Source organism: Phyllobates terribilis, unplaced genomic scaffold, assembly GCF_046119375.1.
Source record: "Phyllobates terribilis strain yellow unplaced genomic scaffold, ASM4611937v1 Scaffold_2__4_contigs__length_985480577, whole genome shotgun sequence".
NCBI lineage: Eukaryota > Metazoa > Chordata > Amphibia > Anura > Dendrobatidae > Phyllobates > Phyllobates terribilis.
Genome location: NW_027362762.1, coordinates 721094939 through 721112699, shown reverse-complemented (window position 1 = coordinate 721112699; position 17761 = coordinate 721094939).

The following is a 17761-nucleotide window of genomic DNA, read 5'->3' as shown; positions in this document are numbered from 1 at the left end:
GAGCATCAGGAGACACCCCAAGGCATAGGGGCTGGGACTGGCAGTAGGATGCCTTGTGGTGGACAGCCGAGCTCGATCCTTATAAAAGCTTTTTAACTGCAGCAGCTTTAGTGGACGCTATTGGAGCTGGAATTACGCAGCTGCTGGCATGAGACTTGCCCTCCAATAGATCCTTGTAAATGGATTTAAAGTGTATTCATTCAAATTAGAGAGACAATTTAAGTTAAAAAGCTTAGAGCTGCCTCCACCACAGGGGGGCTCGCTCGACCCACCAGCGGACAGGCACCAGTATTGGGAGAGGGGGGCTGGTCATCAGGGTTCACCGCGGCTCTGGCACAAACCCGGCGACACGGAGGTGGCACGGGCAGGAGCGGACTGCCCGTGTCGGCTTCTCAATTTTTGCATTTTAGAAGGGCATGACATGCCTATATCTGTGTCTCCCCCTCCTTTTACTCCTCCACCTCTTTTATTTTCGCATGACTATATGTACTTGTCACTTTTCCATGTGTTAGTTGTGTCTTCTGAGCAGTTTGTCAGCTATTGGACACCTTTGAAGGTGTTTTCTATGTGTTTTTATGTGTTTTTGTTTGCCTGCCATTGGTTTTAACGGTGTTCGAAGGTGTTCGACGAACAGTTCGACGAACAGTTCGGCGAACACACGGGTGTTCGACAAACCGAACTGAACTCGAACACTACGGGGGTGGCTCAACACTAATCATGAGGCCACCCATCTCCTTAGCTTTCTTTTCCTTGGAATGCAAGTGCATGTATGTAGTAGTGGCTAGAACTGAGGTGGTCAGCATTTTGGCGCATATCCTACCTCCTCCGAGGATTGCTGGATGTTTTCCTGCTACTATCCCAGTTCTATGACTCCTGTTAAAACAAAGCTTCAGGTGATGAATGATGGATGAGGTGGTGGCAAAGGAGAAAGAGCAGGAGGAACAGGGACCATTCACATCAATATCAGGCCAGTCAACCACACATGTCTTGTAGGATATGTTTCTGTACCAAAAGGAGCGGTTCGGCTACACAGTTATAGGGCATACAGTGAGTGCAATGCCTACCAAAAATTTTGAGGCACTCCAATTCCCCTTGGAAGTGACATGGAGGTCAGATGGCCTTAACTAAACCGTTTTTTCCATTTATAGCAACTGGGTCTCCTGTACACTAGTGGCCTAAGCAGTGAATGGAAGGCTTTCCAACAATTATGAGGAAATGCAATGCCCCTTGAAACAGACCTGGATTACAGCGTACTAAAAACCTTCTACCCATTATTGGGGAGTGGGTCTCCCTTAGTGTTCGCCTATGCATTGAAAAGCTAAAGCTGACTAAAATTAGGAGGAAATGCAATGCCCGTTGGAAGAGTTGTGGAGGTTAGAGTTAATTAAAAACAACATTTCAATGCTCCTTGGAAGAGCTGTGGAGTTCAGAGTGGTTTAACAAGACGGTTTTAATGCCCCTTTGAAGAGACGTGAAGGTCACAGTAGCTTAACAAGACGGTTTTAATACCCCTTGGAAGAGACGTGGAGTTCAGAGTAGTTTAACAAGACGGTTTTAATGCCCCTTGGAAGAGACGTGGAGGTCCCAGTGGAATAAAAAAACAATATCAATGCCCCTTGGAAGAGTGGTAGAGGTCGCACTGGACTAAGAAGACAATATCAATGCCCCTTGGGAGAGTGGTGGAGGTCGCAATAGCTTAACAAGACGGTTTTAATGCCCCTTGGAAGAGTCGTGGATGTCACAGTAGCTTAACAAGATGGTTTTAATGCCCCTTGGAAGAGAAGTGGAGGTCACAGTAGCTTAACAAGACGGTTTTAATGCCTATTGGAAGAGACGTGGAGATTAGTGTTGAGCCCACCCCGTAGTGTTCGAGTTCGGTTCGTCGAATACCCGTATGTTCGCCGAACTGTTCGTCGAATTGTTCGTCGAACACCTTCGAGCACCGTTAAAACCAATGGCAGGAAAACAAAAACACATTGAAACACATAGAAAACACATAGAAAACACTTCAAAGGTGTCCAAAAGCTGACAAACTGCTCAGAAGACACAACTAACACATGGAAAAGTGACAAGTACATATAGTCATGCGGAAAGAAAAGAGGTGGAGGAATAAAAGGAGGGGGAGACACAGAAATAGGCATGTCATGCCCTTCTAAAATCAAGAAAGGCTGGAGTAAAAATGTAAAATCAGCCTACCAACACCCAGACGTCGTGACAAGAAAATTAAAAAAAGAAATATCTTTAGGTAGAATGGCGGTTCCATTCAGAACACTTTCCTTACAAGACGTAGTGGTATCCCCGTTGTGAGTTGTGCCAAAAACGGAACCCAATACATTCAGACTAATCCACCATTTGTCATATCCAAGGGGCAGGTCCGTAAACGACAACATCGACGCGGAACCAAGTACAGTAGTATATACTGTACATCCTTTGACAAGGCAATCAGGCGGATCAAGAAGTTGGGAAGGGTCACCCTAATGGCCAAAACAGACATTGATGCGGCGTTCCGGTTACTTACTACCTGTGCCTCCGAATAGTGTCCACCTATTGGGCTGCTTGTGGGAAGGAGCATACTATATAGATCACTGTTTGCCCATGAGGTGCTCCAGATCCTGCTCACTATTTGAGGCATTTAGTTGCTTCCTCGAATGGGTTGTAATGGACGTTTCTAAGGGGGCACAAATTATCCATTACCTCGACAACTTCTTATGCCTGGGCCCAAAAGATTCGCCACAGTGTGAATACACGCGGTAGTCCACCTGTGAGAAGGAGAGAGCTGGAGGGAGAGTGGACACCACAGAGCCGAGGGGTTAGATGGAGAACGGAAGAAGGAAAGAGGGCGAGGGAGGTAAGGCAGTACAGTGGAAGGCCGACCTGAGCTCCCCCATGTTCCTGCTGGCAAGGGAACATGCCTGGGAAGAAAAGCCGCTTGTGCATCCCTTTGTGGTTACGGGCGCGAGTGGGCAGAGGGACTACGCTGGAGTGCGAAGCCGACACGGCCAGTCCGTTCCTGCCCGTGCGACCTCCGTGTCGCCGGGTTTGTGCCAGAGCCACGGTGGACCCTGACGGCCAGCCCCCCTCACCCAATACTGGTGCTTGTCCGCTGGTGGGTCGAGCCCCCCTGCGGTGGGGGGGAGTAACATCTGCAGAAGAAAGACCATCTTACAGCCAAACTAAGATGTCTACTTCTTTTCGTGGACAATGTGATACGATCTCTTTCTTACGGACACGCCTATCGCTACAAATTCCAGATGAGGCACAAAAACAGCAGGTGCTTTAACTGATATCAAGTGCTCTTTCAAGTGGGCTCTCCTCCACCTCAACTTCAACATCACAAATACTCCAGTCCTCAGAGGTGTCACCCCAATTGCACTTGCTTCCTCACAGCTCCCAAGTCTCCAGCTGCCCGTCTGAGTATGGCGTAACACAGATGGTTGAGTCTGCACAGCTGTTTACTCATACTATAGCCTGGGAAATGGAGGTCTGCTCCAGAGATTCTGTTAATCCAGACGAGGAAATGATCTGCACTGATGCCCAGAATCTATATAAGTCGGATCCAGGACCAGATGAAGAAGGTTCTGAGCATAATGTAGACCCTCGTTCCCAAACTGTAACTCCTGTTGGTGGAGACAATGATGAAGACGATGATGAGACTCAAATACCTGATTGGAGCGACAACGTGACTTTTCGGTCAGGGCAGGAAGAGGTTGGCTCTGAGGACGACGGGTGAGAGAACACACAGGGTGATGATGACGAGGTTGGAGATCCCACTTACTGTCAACCCACAGTCAGCCAGTCGATGAGGTCAGCAGAGGAGGTGGAGGAGGATGTGGATGACTCAGTACCCGGGGGATGGGGATGACTCAGTACCCGGGCCTTTGCCTGGCCTTTGGGATGGCCCCGTGGTCGGCTCCCGGGCCCGTACCCTGAGGTCACTCTTTAAAAGGGTGGATAATTGTTAATTTTATAAGAGTTCGTGACACCACCTGTGGTATCTGGTGAGAAGCACCAGCGCTGCAGCAGTCCACTGAGGCCGGTGATAAGGCAGCTCGATGGTATAGCTCCCCACAGGTGGAGCTAGGCCTCAGAAAAGCGTATGCAGGGGGAATGCAGGACAGGCGAGACCCAGCTGGGTCAGAGCGAGAACGGGAACGGACACTGTAGTCACTTCAGTTCCTTTTACTGGTGGAAATTCAGGCACATCCCGGAGCACTGTAGGGTGAAGGGTGCATATCCGGATCATCCCCAATGAGCGGGTGTAAGGCCTCCTGTTTCTTGCCTCTGCATAGTAAGTTTCTGACCTGCCTGGAGCTAGGCCTAACTTTGTCTCTGTCCTGCGCTGGCTGACCTTGTGGTAGGGCCTTGTCTTGGAGTTCACGCTACCAGTATGCGGGGCCTAAGCGTCTCCTGGCTCTGTTACGTATCAGCACCTTAGCGATCCTGGGACTTGTAGTTCTCCAGGGATTCCGGTTATGCCTTACTGGGTCATAGAGATCCCGGTAAGCTCGGATCCAGTGTCCGGTAAATGCTTCGGGGTGAGCTGGTTAAGCTCCTCTGCCCCCTATGTACTAACTCTCCACTCGTCTTTGGCCTACTCGGGCCCTCACTAGGCTATACACACTAACGGCAGCTTGCCGCGCTTCACCGATCTTATGGCGCCGGCACATCTTAAGCTCTAACTGGGCTACTTGAATCTAACTAGCAGGAGCCTCGTGCTCCACTGCTGAACTATTAACTGAGTTCTCTAGACTAGACTGAGCTCCACTGCAGACTGACCTTTCTTAGGCTTCTCTACTTCAGGAACTCTTCAGAGGAACTGAACTGCCTAGCGCTACCATCCCTATTTATATCCCTAACGGGCTCCCTCTGCTGGTCTGAGGTGGAAGGTGGAGATGTGTGAATGTTTATGGGGGCCTCTTGTGGAGGATTCCATCAATGCACTCTTCTTGGATCTGTGATACCAACCGCAGCTGGGCGTCACAGATGCTATTGACGACGAGGTTAAGTTGCGCCTTCCTGGACAGAGACGGAGTACTGGAAGCACGTCAACAACTGCATCCTCAACCACAAATCTGCCTCTGACCACAAGTCGTAGTGGCTCTTCAGGTCGCATGGGCTCTAAGCCTTGCATAGCCTGGGCATTTTTTCAGATCGATAAGGATGACCCAACTCGCGTTATCTGTAATATTTGTCACCAAAAGCTAAGTAGAGGCCAAAAAATCCATAGTTTGAGTACTTCATGCATGAACCATTACATGGATATGAAGCATAAGTTGCAGTGGGAAGCTCACTGTGCTACAATGCGGCCTAGCGGGCCGGGCCAACCACCATCTGCCCCATCTTGTGCATCCGCAGCTTCTTCATCCTCTGTGACTGGGGGCACAGCAGTTACACATGTTTTTGGACGCAGACCTGCCACCTCTTTACCCGTAACAGTTAGTGTGATTGGCAGGTCATCATTTCATTTGGAAGTGGAAACACCAGCTGGTGTTGAGCGCTCTCCGACATCGAGAGCACCACCTTTGGATCAAGGCAACCTAACTTTTCCACCTGCATCTTCCTCACAGACCGGCAGTTTGCCGGGGACACCCTTATCAACCCCGTCTAAGCAAAACAGCCAGCCCTCGGTCCCTCAGATGTGGAAAAGTAAAAGACCATTTCCTCCTAGCCATGACAAAGCTAAGAGGTTGAATTTCACCATCTGCAAGCTGTTGGCTACAGAAATGCTGCCTTTCCGCCTGGTGGACACAGAGGATTTTCGAGACCTTATGTCCGTCGCAGTGCCCCAGTACCAGATGCCCAGTCAGCACTACTTCTCAAAGAAAGGTGTGCCTGCACTACACCAGCATGTCGCACACAACATCACCGCTTCTTTGAGATACTCTGTGTGTGACAGGGTGCATTTCACCACAGACACTTGGATGAGTAGGCATGGACAGGGGCGTTACATGTCGCTGACTGGGCACTGGGTAACTATGGTGACAGCAGCACAAGGGGCTGCTGTCCAAGTCTTGCCGTCCCCACGAGTTGTACGTCAATCCTCTTTATCTAGAAGTTCCTCTACTGCTTCTGCCTCCTTAACCTCCTCTCAGTCCTCCACCTGCACCCAAAGCCTGTCTGGTAATGCCACCCGCTTTCAAACTGCGCAGAAGGGAGCCTGCACACCTCCTTACTATGCTGGCAGCAGGGCTCAATGGCATCAGGCGGTGTTTCCTTTGAAATGTCTGGGAAATGTGAGTCACACAGCTGAGGAGTTGTGGTCAGCTCTGGAGACCCAGTTTCATGAATAGTTGTCTCCACTGGACCTGCAACCAGGGAAATTCATGTGCGACAATGCTGCAAACCTGGGTGCGGCCCTTCGCCGGGGCAATGTCACACACGTGCCTTGTATGGCTCACGTGTTGAACCTGGTTGCCCAGCAATTTTTAGCCCACTATCCCGGACTAGATGGCCATCTGCAGAGGGCACAGTCGCTGTGTGCTCACTTCCGCCGTTCGCATCCCGCAGCTCAACGACTTACATCTCTACAGAAGTCGTTGGGCCTGCTAGTTCACCGGCTGAAATGCGATGTGCCGACACAATGGAATTCAACTCTGCACATGTTGCAGCGACTGTGGCAGCACCGACAAGCCCTGGTGCAATACGTTCTGACGTATAGCCTGGGCCAACGTGATCCAGAGGTGGGGCAAATCATGCTGCAGGAGTGGTCTCAGATCAGGGACCTATGAAGTTGACGCGCCCCCTGGGCCATGGGGTACCCGGAGCCGGGCCGTTAGATTCTGGGATTTGTAGTCACTCTGGCGGTGACTAGAGATGAGCGTTGTTCTACTCGAACTGTTCGCCAATCTCAAATTCGAGCTGTTTTGGGCGGTGTTCGAGCCGTTCGGCGAACACGAACAATTTGAGAAAAATTCGGCTGTTCGAGGTTATGTTCGATAACTGTTCGTGCACCAAAATCATAACTGGATTTTTTCTCAGTAATGATGAAAATTAATGTTAATACGCAGTTTGAGTGTACAGCGGGGTGGGGGGAGGGGCAGGGGATGGATCTCTGCAGGAACAATGAAGATCTCCATTTTTTTTTCTCTTTCCCGCATTTACAGTGGGGAGGTGCAATCTGTCAGCCTATCAGCAGCGCACACACGGAGCGAAGTGCTTTTTTTCACACAAGCAAGGGCATGTGTCATTGGAAGTGTATGTCACATGTCCTTGCCCTATAAGACCAAGCCATTTTCCCCGTCGCCACCATTTTCTCACTGCTGCAGCTGCGTGTTAGACGGCACCGCTGTTGCTGTGTGCGCTATACCTTGTTAATTTCAAGCCAATTTTCGCACAAATATACAGATAGCTTGGGAGTAGGGAATAGTTGTGATTGCAGTCCTTTTAAGGACTAGGTTACAGCATTTCCTACGACTTCTATCAGGGAGGTCTGTGCTCTTAAATAGATCGGTTGTGGGAGTAAAGACTAATTGTAATTGCAGTCCTTTTCAGGACTAGGTTACATGAGTTCCTATCAGTTTTTGCCAGGCAGGTCTGTGCCAGTGCTGTGCAAGTTTTTTTCACAGCATTTGGCTGAATCTAGCAAAGCTAATCCTTTTTGGCCTATTGCAGAGTGTGTTAGTCAGTGGAGTAGCCTATCTGTGTTGCAAGATATACCACCTGTGTATAGAATACCAATTTTTTTACTGCACCTAGTGAAGTAAAATCTTTTGGGCATAGCATCATTCTATTAGTCCATCTATACTGACCTCCATCAGGTTGCAAATTAAAACTAATTTTTATCTGCATCTACAGTACCTCTGAAAAAATATTTGGGCTTCTAGCAGTGTGTGGGACTTGTTCTATTAGTCCATCTATACTGACCTCCATCAGGTTGCAAACTGAATATAATTTTTTCTGCATCTACCTCTGAAAAAATATTGGGCTTCTAGCTGTGTGTGGGTCTTGTTCTATTAATCCATCTATACTGACCTCCATCAGGTTGCAAACTGAATATATTTTTTTCTGCATCTATCTCTGAAAAAATATTTGGCCTTCTAGTAGTGTGTCGGACTTTCTCTATTAGTCCATCTATACTGACCTCCATCAGGTTGCAAATTAAAACTAATTTTTATCTGCATCTACAGTACCTCTGAAAAAATATTTGGGCTTCTAGCAGTGTGTGGGACTTGTTCTATTAGTCCATCTATACTGACCTCCATCAGGTTGCAAACTGAATATATTTTTTTCTGCATCTACCTCTGAAAAAATATTTGGCCTTCTAGTAGTGTGTCGGACTTTCTCTATTAGTCCATCTATACTGACCTCCATCAGGTTGCAAACTGAATATAATTTTTTTCTGCATCTAGCTCTGAAAAAATATTTGGCCTTCTAGTAGTGTGTCGGACTTTCTCTATTAGTCCATCTATACTGACCTCCATCAGGTTGCAAATTAAAACTAATTTTTATCTGCATCTACAGTACCTCTGAAAAAATATTTGGGCTTCTAGCTGTGTGTGGGACTTGTTGTATTAGTCCATCTATACTGACCTCCATCAGGTTGCAAACTGAATATATTTTTTTCTGCATCTACCTCTGAAAAAATATTTGGCCTTCTAGTAGTGTGTCGGACTTTCTCTATTAGTCCATCTATACTGACCTCCATCAGGTTGCAAATTAAAAATAATTTTTATCTGCATCTACAGTACCTCTGAAAAAATATTTGGGCTTCTAGCTGTGTGCGGGACTTGTTGTATTAGTCCATCTATACTGACCTCCATCAGGTTGCAAACTGAATATATTTTTTTCTGCATCTACCTCTGAAAAAATATTTGGCCTTCTAGTAGTGTGTCGGACTTTCTCTATTAGTCCATCTATACTGACCTCCATCAGGTTGCAAATTAAAACTAATTTTTATCTGCATCTACAGTACCTCTGAAAAAATATTTGGGCTTCTAGCAGTGTGTGGGACTTGTTCTATTAGTCCATCTATACTGACCTCCATCAGGTTGCAAACTGAATATATTTTTTTCTGCATCTACCTCTGAAAAAATATTGGGCTTCTAGCTGTGTGTGGGTCTTGTTCTATTAATCCATCTATACTGACCTCCATCAGGTTGCAAACTGAATATAATTTTTTTCTGCATCTAGCTCTGAAAAAATATTTGGCCTTCTAGTAGTGTGTCGGACTTTCTCTATTAGTCCATCTATACTGACCTCCATCAGGTTGCAAATTCAAAATAATTTTTTTCTGCATCTAACCCAGCCAATAGTTTTGGCCTAATACCACAGTTTGGCCACTCAGCTCTGCTCGGTTACCATCCATTGTTTTTTTGTGCAAACAACTCCAGAGTTGTGAATTAGTTAACCACCAAAATGAGTGGAAAAAGGCCTGCTGCTGGTGGAAAGGGGAATAGTCGTGTTGGGAAGGGGAAAAAAGGTTGTGTCCGTGGGGTAGGTGTTAAAGCAACAGTAACATCTGCAGAAGAAAGACCATCTTCCAGCCAAACTAAAATGTCTACTTCTTTTAGCGGACAATGTGATAAGATCCCTTTCTTACGGCCACGCCAATCGCTACAAATTCCAGATGAGGCACAAAAACAGCAGGTGCTTCAACGGATATCAAGTGCTCCTTTAAGTGGGCTCTCCTCCACATCAACTTCAACATCACAAATACTCCAGTCCTCAAAGGTGTCACCCAAATCGCACTTGCTTCCTCACAGCTCCCAAATCTCCAGCTGCCCGTCTGAGTATGAGGTAGAACAGATGGTTGACTCTGCAGAGCTGTTTACTCATACTATAGCCTGGGAATCAGAGGTCGACTCCAGCGCTTCTGTGAATCCAGACAAGGAAATGATCTGCACTGATGCCCAGAATCTTTATGAGTCGGATCCAGGACCAGACGCAGAAGGTTCTGACCATAATGTAGACCCTCATTCCCAAACTGTAACTCCTGTTGGTGGAGACAATGAGGAAGACGATGATAAGACTCAAATACCTGATTGGAGTGACAACTTTAGTTTTTTGTCAGGGCAGGAACAGGTTGGCTCTGAGGACGACGGGTGTGATAACGCACAGGGTGATGATGATGAGGTCGGAGATCCCACTTACTGTCAACCCACAGTCAGCCAAGAGATGAGGTCAGCAGAGGAGGTGGAGGAAGATGCTAGTGACGACGAGGTCAGGTTGCGCCTTCCTGGACAGAGACGTAGTACTGGAAGCACGTCAACAACTGCATCCTCAAACACAACTCTGCCTCTCACCACAAGTCGTGGTGGCTCTTCAGGTCGCATGGGTGCTAAGCCTTGCATAGCCTGGGCATTTTTTCAGATCGATAAAGATGACCCAACTCGTGTTATCTGTAACATTTGTCAGCAAAAGCTAAGTAGAGGCCAAAAAATACATAGTTTGAGTACTTCATGCATGAACCGGCACATGGACATGAAGCATAAGTTGCAGTGGGAAGCTCAGTGTGCTACAATGCGGCCTAGCCGGCCGGGCCAACCACCGTCTGCCATATCTTGTGCATCCGCGGCCTCTTCATCCTCTGTGACTGGGGGGACAGCAGTCACACCTGTTTTGGGGCGCAGACCTGCCACCTCTTTACCCGCAACAGCCAGCATGATTGGCAGGTCATCATTTTCTTTGGAGGTGGTAACACCAGCTGGTGTTGAGCGCTGTCCGACATCGATAGCACCACCTTTGGATGAAGGCAACCTAACATGTCCTCCTGCATCTTCCTCACAGACCGGCAGTTTGCCGGGGACACCCTTATCAACCCCGTCTAAGCACAATAGCCAGCCCTCGGTCCCTCAGATGTGGACAAGTAAAAGACCATTTCCTCCTAGCCATGAGAAAGCTAAGAGGTTGAATTTCACCATCTGCAAGCTCTTGGCTACAGAAATGCTGCCTTTCCGCCTGGTGGACACAGAGGATTTTCGAGACCTTATGTCCGTCGCAGTGCCCCAGTACCAGATGCCCAGTCGGCACTACTTCTCAAAGAAAGGTGTGCCTGCGCTCCACCAGCATGTCGCACACAACATCACCGCTTCTTTGAGAAACTCTGTGTGTGACAGGGTGCATTTCACCACAGACACTTGGACGAGTAGGCATGGACAGGGGCGTTACATGTCGCTGACTGGGCACTGGGTAACTATGGTGACAGCAGGACAAGGGGCTGCTGTCCAAGTCTTGCCGTCCCCACGAGTTGTGCGTCAATTCTCTTTATGTCAAAGTTCCTCCACTGCTTCTGCCTCCTCAACCTCCTCTCGGTCTTCCACCTGCACCCAAAGCCTGTCTGGTCATGCCACAAGCTTTCTAACTGCGCAGAAGGGATCCTGCACACCTCCTTACTATGCTGGCAGTAGGGCTCAACGTCATCAGGCGGTTTTTACATTGAAAAGTCTGGGAAATGTGAGTCACACAGCTGAGGAGTTGTGGTCAGCTCTGGAGAACCAATTTCATGAATGGTTGTCTCCACTGGACCTGAAACCAGGGAAGGCCGTGTGCGACAATGCTGCAAACCTGGGTGCGGCCCTTCGCCGGGGCAATGTCACACACGTGCCTTGTATGGCTCACGTGTTAAACCTGGTTGTCCAGCAATTTTTAGCCCACTATCCCAGACTAGATGGCCTTCTGCAGAGGGCACGGTCGCTGTGTGCTCACTTCCGCCGTTCGCATCCCGCAGCTCAGCGACTTACATCTCTACAGAAGTCGTTGGGCCTGCCACTTCACCGGCTAAAATGCGATGTGCCTACCCGGTGGAATTCAACTCTGCACATGTTGCAGCGACTGTGGCAGCACCGACAAGCCCTGGTGCAATACGTTCTGACGTATAGCCTGGGCCAACGAGATTCAGAGGTGGGGCAAATCACGCTGGAGGAGTGGTCTCAGATCAGGGACCTATGCACCCTTCTGCACAGTTTTGAAATGGCGACGAAGATGTTTAGTGCTGACGATGCCATTATCAGCATGACTATTCCGGTGATTTACATGCTGGAGCACATGTTAAACAGAATTCGGAGTCAGGTGGTGGCACAAGAGGAGGTGGAGGAAGTAGAGGAGGAGGAGTTGTATGCGGAAGGGCTAACATCTGCAAGGTCCAGAAGGTCGGCAGCACCAAGGCGGCAGGCATGTGAGGGTGGGGGAGATGGTTTTACCAGGGCGCATGGTAGCAGCCAAACTAGTGAGGAAGGTGCAGGAGCCCAGGAAGAAGTGGAGGACGAACTGATGGAAGACTCATCAGATGAGGGAGACCTTGATCACATTTCTGTTGTGCGAGGTTGGGGGGAGAGGACAGAGGAAGGAAGCATGATTGTTACCTCGCCACCAACACAACAGGGACTTGGTGCTCCTGGATGCGCAACACACATGAGTGCCTTCTTGCTGCACTACCTGCAACATGACCCTCGAATTGTGAGAATTAGAAATAATCCTGACTACTGGGTTGCCACACTGTTAGATCCCTGGTACAAAAGTAAATTTGCAGAAATTATTCCTGCCATAGAAAGGGATGCACGCATGCAGGAGTATCAGCAGAGACTGTTGCAGAATCTTACATGTGCTTTTCCACAAAATACCAGTGGTGCACGTAGTGAATCTCACAGTTCCAACTTGCCAACCGTGGGACCGTCAAGTGTTCAGCACTCAAACCGTAACAGAACCACAGTATCTGCTGGTAACATCAATTTTGCGGAATCATTTCACCACTTTTTTAGCCCATCCTTTGCAAGGCCACAGGAGACAAGAAGTCTGACACATAGTCAACGCCTAGAGACGATGGTACAGGAGTATCTCCAAGTAAACATTGAAGCCATGACTGTGTCACTGGGCCCTTGCTCTTTTTGGGCTTCCAATCTGGATAAATGGCCGGAGCTAGCCACTTACGCCTTGGAGATCTTGTCATGCCCCGCAGCCAGCGTTCTGTCTGAACGTGTGTTCAGCGCTGCTGGTGGTGTGCTGACAGATAAGCGCACGCGGCTCTCCACTGATAATGTAGACAGACTCACGTTCATAACGATGAACAAATCATGGATCCGAAACGACTTTTCTACCCCTGTGTCATCCTGGGGAGAGTAAAAGCTTGATGATTGGTTAAAATCACCCTACCAAACATTTTAAGCTTTCAAATTACTAATCATGTTTATCTGTATCTTGACTGGAAAATAATTTGGGCTTTGTAGCAGTGTGCAGCACTGATCCTATTAGGCCATCTATAATAAGCTCCACCAGATTTAAAATTAAAAATAATTTTTAGCTGCATCTAGCCCGGAAAATAATTTTGGGGCTCCGAGATGCGCAAGACACATAAGTGCCTTCTTGCTGCACTACCTGCAGCATGACCCTCATATTGTCAGAATTCGAAGTAATCATGACTACTGGGTTGCCACACTCTTAGATCCCCCAAACTTTTCGATCAACCTTTTTATTTTAATAAAGACCAAAAAAATGGTCATTTTTGAAATTATAAGCATTAGCAGGTTGTTAGAAACTGAAATCAAACAGTTTTCAACTCAAAACTTTATTCTAGGTGATGTTACATTTTCACATAGGACCCCTTGTTCGAAAGGAGCTTCTGAACTCTCTCGTCCATTGAATTTGTCAGGTTTTGGATGGTTTCTGCTTCAATTGTTTTGCATGAGGACAGAATACCCTCCCAGAGCTGTTGCTTAGATGTGAACTGCCTCCCGCCATCATAGACACTCCTTTTAATGATGCTCCAAAGGTTCTGAATGGGGTAGAGGTCAGGGGAGCATGGGGGTCACACCATAAGTTTGTCCCCTTTTATGCCCATATCAGCCAGAGATGCAGATGTTTTATGTGCAGCATGAGATGGTGCATTATCATGCAGAAAAATGATCTTGCTGTGAAATACACGGTTCTTCTTCTTGAACCATGGCAGGAAGTGCTGTTTGAGAAAATCAGCATACATTATGGAGTTCATCTTTAGCGCCTTCAGGGATCCTAAAGGGGCCGACAATCTCTCTCCCCATGATTCCAGCCCAAAACATTACTCCACCTCCTCCTTGTTGGCGCTGTAGCCGTGTTTGCGTGGGGTGTCCATCAACCAGCCATCCTGCACTCCATCCATCTGGACCATCGAGCGCTGCACGGCACTCATCCGTGAACAAAACAGTTTTGAAATCAGTCTTCATGTAATGTTTGGCCCACTGGAGCCGTTTCTGCTTGTGTGAAGTGGATAGAGGAGGTCGACAGGATGGCGTATGCACAGCTGCAAACCTCTGAAGGACCCTGCATCTTGTTGTTCGGGGGACGTTGGAGGCACAAGCAGCTTCAAAAACTTGTCTGCTGCTATGACAAGGCTTTTTTGCCGCTGCTCTTTCAACCTGACGTAATTGCCTGTAGGAAAGAGTCCTCAATTTGCCCTTATCAGCACGCACACGTGTGTACTGTGAATCAGCTACATACTTCTTGATTGCCAAGACACTTCATCCTGATCATCGCACAATGTTGATTGTAGTCATGCCTTGACCTAAACACTCCACAATTTGTTGCTTCTCAGCAGCCGACACATCCTTTTTCTTTCCCATTTTGGCAGAAAATGTAGGCTGCTTAATAATGTGAGAGAGCCTTCTTAAGTAGTCTTGCCTTTCATTGGACACACCTGCCAAACTAATTAGCACAGGTGTCTGCAATTGCTTACAGTGATATAAAGAGCCCTGACACACATCACCATCAATGAGTTTAACTGACAAACAAACAAATTCTTCCCTTATCACTCCTAAACACTTTTTGCATAATAATTTGGAACGCGGTGTACATGTGCTTTTCCACAAAACACCAGCGGTTCACGTAGTGAATCTTACAGTTCTAACTTGCCAACCGTGGTCTGTATGGAATTGTTCAATAAAGGGCCCAAAATTAAGATAACATAGATGGGAGAGGTCTCTATGAATAGGAATTCCTAAGTATTTGATACCCTGTGAGGGCCAGGCAAAGGGAAAGTTGGACTGGATGGAATCCTATATGGATTTGGGGAGGGAGACATTGAGGGCCTCAGACTTCGCTGCATTGATTTTAAAATTTTACCATGTAACAAAGTGATCTATTTCAGCCATAACAGCATGGATGGATATATGTGATTGAGTGATATATACTAGGACATCATCAGCAAATAGAGAGCACTTGTACTCGGTGCCTCCCACCTCAATCCACCTAATATTGGGGTTATGGCGAATTGATGAGAGCAGGTGCTCCGTCACTAGGATGTATAAGAGAGGGGACAGAGGACATCCCTGCCTTGTCCCATTGGTGATTGTGAAAGGTGATGAAAATGTTCTGACGCACCCCCTGGGCCTTGGGACACCCGGAGCCGGACCCTTTTTGGTGGATGCTGGTGGTTGTAGTCTTCGTGGCGGCGACCCGGTTCCGTGGCTCAGGGCGGTCAAACCAGTGGCGGAACTATTTATGTGGTTTTGATGTTTAAATGTCCGACTACGCCACCCGTGGATTGCGGTCAGAGTGAACCGCCGCTACAGGGCAGACCGCTGAGGCTGGTGTTGTGGGTGCAGCAGAGCGTAGCATGACTCCCCACGGGAGGAGTATAGCCTCAGGGCAGTGTATGCGGAGGATGGGGGTGATGGTGCAGGGCAGCAGCAGTAACGACACGGAGTCAGTGATGCAGTCCAGGGCCTTTACTCACAGTTCTTATTATCCAGACCACGTCTGCAGGTAACGGCTGCCCACGTCGTACTGTGCTCACCAGGTGAGGGGCTCAGACAACTCCCAGATAACTTTGGAGCACTTCACAGGACCCCCTTTGTGTGTCCTTTGTCTGGCCTTTCTTACCAACACTTCTGTCCGGCTGCCTCGGGCCTCCTCTTGGTAAACTTGGCGCCAGTTTCCCTGACCCTATGTGGTGCCTTCCGAGCGGGTGTAGCGAGGGGCTGCGCCACATAAAATGTCAGAGCCTCCGGTTTCTAGCTGAGGGTCGTTTCCTGCCTCCACTAGTTCGGGGACCGGTCTCCCCCTTTGGCCTGACCCCTCCACGCAGGTGGATTCGGGCGTGCGGTTTCGACTCGCCCGTCCGCACCCCTGGGATCCCTTCATTCCTCGTTCCTGGAGCCTTCTCCGCTCCTCTTCCTTCCTTCTCCCTCTTCCAGGCCTGGGCCTCTGTTACTAGGCCCGCCTCCGGAGCAGAGCTCATGCAGAGAACTGCTCCCTGCCACTTCTGCTCAGACTTCTCTGCACTGAACTAAGATGGTGCCCACCTTTTATACTCCCTTCTCAATGCACCCAGGAACTGCTTCCTCCCTGCTCCTGCACTACAGGGTTCCCCTTCCTCAGTGTTCCCTCCCCCCACTCCAGCCAGGGACAGGGACTGTCGTGCCCATCTCAGGGGCATATTGGTCGCCCTGCCCCACGGCAATGTGGTGTAATGCATGCAGGTGTGGGGTCCTGATCCACACTCCATCCTTACCTGAGAGTGAGATATCACACCTCTGGGTGAGGTGCAATACGTCTGTAGCAACCGAGCCCTCAGGGTGCTACAGTTCCATTTATCTTCAGCCAAGGTGACGTATTGCGATACAGGGCCGTGATTTTGGCTATAAAAGGGTCCCCTAGACCCCTACCCCAAGCTTTTTAAGAGAATCATATATGGCGTGCCAGGAGACTCTATGGAATGCTTTCTCAGCATCCAACGAGAGTATCTAATTACAAATTTTTAACTGCATCTAGCCCAGGAAATACTTTGTGCCTAGTAGCAGTGTCTGCTAGTCAGCGGATTATCCCGGCTGTTAAGCAAGCTACACCACCTGTAGTTTAGACACTTAATTTTTTCAAAGTAAATGCTTCGGGACCATGGGATACTCAGTGAAGAGCATCAGGAGGCACCCCAAGGCATAGGGGCTGGGACTGGCAGTAGGATGCCTTGCGGTGGACAGCCGAGCTCGATCCTTATAAAAGCTTTTTAACTGCAGCAGCTTTAGTGGACGCTACTGGAGCTGGAATTACGCGGCTGCTGGCATGAGACTTGCCCTCCAATAGATCCTTGTAAATGGATTTAAAGTGTATTCATTCAAATTAGAGAGACAATTTAAATTACAAAGCTTAGAGCTGCCTCCACCACAGGGGGGCTCGCTCGACCCACCAGCGGACAGGCACCAGTATTGGGAGAGGGGGGCTGGCCATCAGGGTACACCGCGGCTCTGGCACAAACCCGGCGACACGGAGGTGGCACGGGCAGGAGCGGACTGGCCGTGTCGGCTTCTCACTTTTTGGATTTTAGAAGGGCATGACATGCCTATATCTGTGTCTCCCCCTCCTTTTACTCCTCCACCTCTTTTATTTTCGCATGACTATATGTACTTGTCACTTTTCCATGTGTTAGTTGTGTCTTCTGAGCAGTTTGTCAGCTTTTGGACACCTTTGAAGGTGTTTTCTATGTGTTTCTATGTGTTTTTGTTTGCCTGCCATTGGTTTTAACGGTGTTCTAAGGTGTTCGACGAACAGTTCGACGAACAGTTCGGCGAACACACGGGTGTTCGACGAACCGAACCGAACTCGAACACTACGGGGGTGGCTCAACACTAGCGGTGACCCGGTCCGTGACCCAGGGCGGTCAATCCAAGGGTAATTTGTATATATGGGTTTTATAATGTCCGACTACGCCACCTGTGGAGTGCGGCCAAAGGGGCCGCCGCTGCGGAACAGTCCTCTGAAGCTGGTGGTTTTGCAGCAATGGTATTATTACTCCCCACAGGAAGAGTGTAGCTTCAGGGCTGTGTGGGTGGATGATGGTGGTAGTAGTGCAGGGAGTCAG